Here is a 4,186-nt window from a genome sequence, read left to right on the forward strand (position 1 = left end):
CAATATCATTCACTAAAACTTTATAAAAACAATAATACATGTACATATTATTATTACAAATTCCTTTTATGAAGTTGTTTACAAATAGTTGAGTAGTTCATCAGAGAACACTGACTAACATTCATTTAAAAACATCACATTTACATTTTTATTAATTGCTGAAAGTCTGTAGCAAAGCTGAGATTACAAAAAAAAAAAAAATACGAGATTGACTAACAATTAACAATATCAAATACTCTGGAAACGATGCTTTCTGTGTAGAGCACGCATTACATACTGAACTTTTCTTGTCCAATCTTCCGAGGCTACTTAAAAGTGAAAACATTTTACCCCTAAACAACGACTTATTAGTTCTAAAGTGTGTTTTCAATAATCAACATCATCTTTTCGCTTCGTACAAGCCGCCATTTCCCAAGGACATGTACTTTCATTTTCAATTTTGGATAGGTCGTTCGTGTATCGTTTCGTACCGATATTTGAATGCTTGTATCGTAAACCGTATCTTAGAGGAAAATATCGATATGTATCGGTGTATCGGTATATCGTCCCACCCCTATTTTTCATACATTTTAAAAATATACAAAACAGATATTTGAAAAACATATTGTCTGACCTTAATTAACTGTTTTATTAAATTATATTGAAATTTAACTAATTACCAGACTAATGACTAAAACAATTGTACTAACATGTACATCTTTGCAAATATTCTTATTGACAAATCTGCTGTTAGGAGGAGAATTTGGAATCCTTTTTCCCAAAGAACCAATTAAACTGAAAGGGAAAAATATTAATGCAGAAAAGTATAATCAATGTTGAAAATTATTTTTTGGAAGTGAACAATTATAAATATTTTTGGCAAAGACATCGATTAGGGTAACTTTTATTCATAAGTGAATATTTACATTTCCATTGTCTTTGTCCGAGATAAAATTACTAATTGTAAATGTACTTTGTTTCAACATAAATGTACTGGTTCGTCAACAGGCACAGTTAAAAAAAAATCATGTGCGAGGCTGGACAAATAGAGACAGAAGCGGGGCTTAGAGTGTGTGGATTGGCGGAATCAAGAGCATGTAAATATAAGGATAAAATAACTAAGATATTTTGATTTCATGATGATCGATCAATTGATTTATGCATAAATGCCTTTTCCGTGGAATTCCAGAGAACAAAGTTTGACAGTATTTGACAAATCTCCAAGAGGACAAATTTGTGACTGTGATAATAATCCAATGTCATGTAGGAAATTAGGCTGGACTGAGGACATCGGCCTGGATAGCTCAGTGGTTAGAGCACCTGACTAGAAATACAGGGGTCCCGGGTTCGATTCCCGTTCCAGCCATATGTTTTCAATATATATGTATTTATGAATTTTCAATGTATGCTTACTCATTCCTCCTTTCCATACTACAGATGGTGCCGTGGCCTACCTTGTTCAGGCATTGTATAATTACTAATGTTAAGTCCTGACAAGGTGAACTTGAGTTGTGTCTTCGGGGTCGAAGACTATTTAAGGAAGGGGGAATGTAGGAAATTAGGCTGGACTGAGGACATCGGCCTGGATAGCTCAGTGGTTAGAGCACCTGACTAGAAATACAGGGGTCCCGGGTTCGATTCCCGGTCCAGCCATATGTTTTCAATATATATGTATTTATGAATTTTCAATGTATGCTTACTCATTCCTCCTTTCCATACTACAGTCATATGAGTAAGATCTAATCATGCAGGATCAAGGTATACATCTGGGAGCCGTGCAACAAAATGGCTAAATTCATAAAATTTTACTTAGGAAATGATGATATTGGAGAAATTTTTTTTCAAGAATGAGTCAATAAATGTAAAAATCAATTATCTGTAGTTTAAAATATAATATGGCTTAGTCAAGCATTCTGTTTTTTAACATAAATAGATTAAGGGTTGTCATACTCAACATAAGAAATGGATGAGATTTATTGGTGTCTTCTTAATGATCTAGGATTGTATTTGATATGCCCCTTCTGAAGACAAACTTAAAACAGAGAATGAAGATTGATGATAGTTGAAGTTATGTTGCTTGGTCATGATTGATTAGGACTCCCTACAGTGGGAACTTAAATTGGGTTATGAATCCATGGAATCATGATATGAGTTGCCAGTATTGCTTTGCATAATAATCAGGATACATAAACTGTTTTAACAGTCTTGCTAATGCAGCGATGCAGTACGTTTCTGGTATTTCTAGTAATATTTTTGCATGCAGAATCTTTATCCTAAAGTATTATATACTTCATATAGATATCTTTATTTGAATTGGTGGCACAGTGGTTAGTGAGTCTGCTCAGTGAGTACTAGAGAAGGAGTTGCTCCTTGTATCAAATTCCACTGCAGGACATGAAGACCGGTCCCTCGGATGAGACCGTATAACTGAGGTCCCATATGTCACGTCTGTAACATGATCAAATTTACCATGAAGCCCTTTGGGCTTGATCAGTTTGAGTGCCTCATATTTATATCCTGAGAGATGTTTCAAATTAATACTTTATTTCTTACTTGTGTCCTCTTTAACTATGAAATCAAATTCCCTCACCCGACAATATTTTCTCAAACCATGACAATTTGACTCCATGAAAATAAGTGTCTTTACTGTCTTAATTTACAGTAAGAGCTATTTCTAGATTTGCTCAAGTTTTATTTTTTTTCTTGATACATGTAATGTCAAACAGGGATCATTTTGTTTGATAACGTTTAACTATGGTCACTGCTGGCCCCTCTCAAGGTGTCCCTGTCCCCCATCCCACCACCCTCCTATCCCCCTCTAAATCTGCACATGCTCTTCTTTTTTCCTTAAAGCAATATGAGCTGCAATTTTGAAAATCTTGTTTTGCTGTTAAGATATGTTATTAATATGATACATTTGTTTGTAAATGAAATCTTTATGATCAATTAGACGAAAATAAAGCAGACGAAAGACTTCTAAATACAATCCAATGCACAGTTTTATATAAGAAATCATTATTGTACAGGATGCAGGGCTCTCGATTCTCTAAATTTGCGGCCAATATTCGGCCCCGTTCCCAATGCCAAAAAGGTACATTTTTTCCCAAAAGAAAGATGTAAATTTCCCAATTTCCATAGCAAATATTAATTAAAAAATAAAAGTCCATGAAACTTAATCGCAAATAGACACTTGCTAATGAAAGTGAAACTGTACTACTATTTTATTAGTTCGCGCCAAATGCATTCATAAACTGGTTCAGGGAACCAGGTTATTGTTTTTACAAAAATGTGTACTAACTATGAGTGCAGAGTATCTTGTCATGTAGTTTCAACAAAAAACATCATTTTGGTTTCAAAAATAGATATTTCATTTAAACATTAGTAAGCTGCACCTAGAAACATACCCACGCTTCGGCATGTTCAGTCTCACGCGCTGTATCGGTAAGCAACATTGTCCATGTGATGGAGGAAATTTGGGACTATGTGACTTGCAACTGTCACTCAGAAAGACATATAACAGCAATATCAACACTCAAAGATAGTAATGACAAAGCTAATGTACTTTCATCACAAAAAAATTCCGACATCAAAGTTGCAGCTCATATTGCTTTAAATGGTGGACATTTGTGCAGTGTGTGGCATACAAAAACTTTGTAGAATATGGGCCATAACTCGACACTAGAGCATAAAAAAAAGAAAAAAAAAAAGAGAGACGAGCCGGAGCATGTCTAGTCATTTACATGTAGGTGCTGTGAAGTCTAGAATGACTTTTGGTTTGACAGTTAAAGACAGAGTATTAGATCCTAACAGATTTACTGTGCATTTTTATTGGTTATGTTTAATATAACTTACAGTTACATATTAGTTAATTTCTATTCTTGAGTAACCTACTATTCCACACCAAAGAAATGATAAATGAAATATTGGAGGAAACATTCTTTAATGTCTGCAGATGACCTAAAATTGACCTTGTTATTGGAAAATAAGACTCTTCTCAGACAAACAGAGACTGCTCAGGTTACAAAGTGATTCATTCACCACTTTCTGACATTGCTTTCATACATACTGTAAATGTATTTTTCCATGGATTCATAATGCAAAGGAATCTCTAATAATGTCAAAAGTCTTTTTTTTGTACTGAAATTAACGAAATGTTTCACAATTGAGAATAATTTCCCCTCATAATAGCGTAACAGGTAGACAGAAG

The 4,186-nt window shown here is 34.1% G+C and overlaps 1 non-coding gene across 1 annotated transcript; it reads left to right on the plus strand.

The window, feature by feature from the left end:
- Positions 1-1,558: 1,558 nt before the first annotated feature.
- On the plus strand, positions 1,559-1,632 carry Trnas-aga (transfer RNA serine (anticodon AGA)). The gene has a single exon. It is a non-coding gene; the product is annotated as a tRNA-Ser (tRNA).
- The last annotated feature ends 2,554 nt before the right edge of the window (positions 1,633-4,186 follow it).

This window comes from Saccostrea cucullata, unplaced genomic scaffold (assembly GCF_032062105.1).
Source record: "Saccostrea cucullata isolate Sc308-1 unplaced genomic scaffold, CSIRO_AGI_Scuc_v1 ctg1946, whole genome shotgun sequence".
In the NCBI taxonomy this organism is placed as follows: Eukaryota; Metazoa; Mollusca; class Bivalvia; order Ostreida; family Ostreidae; genus Saccostrea; species Saccostrea cuccullata.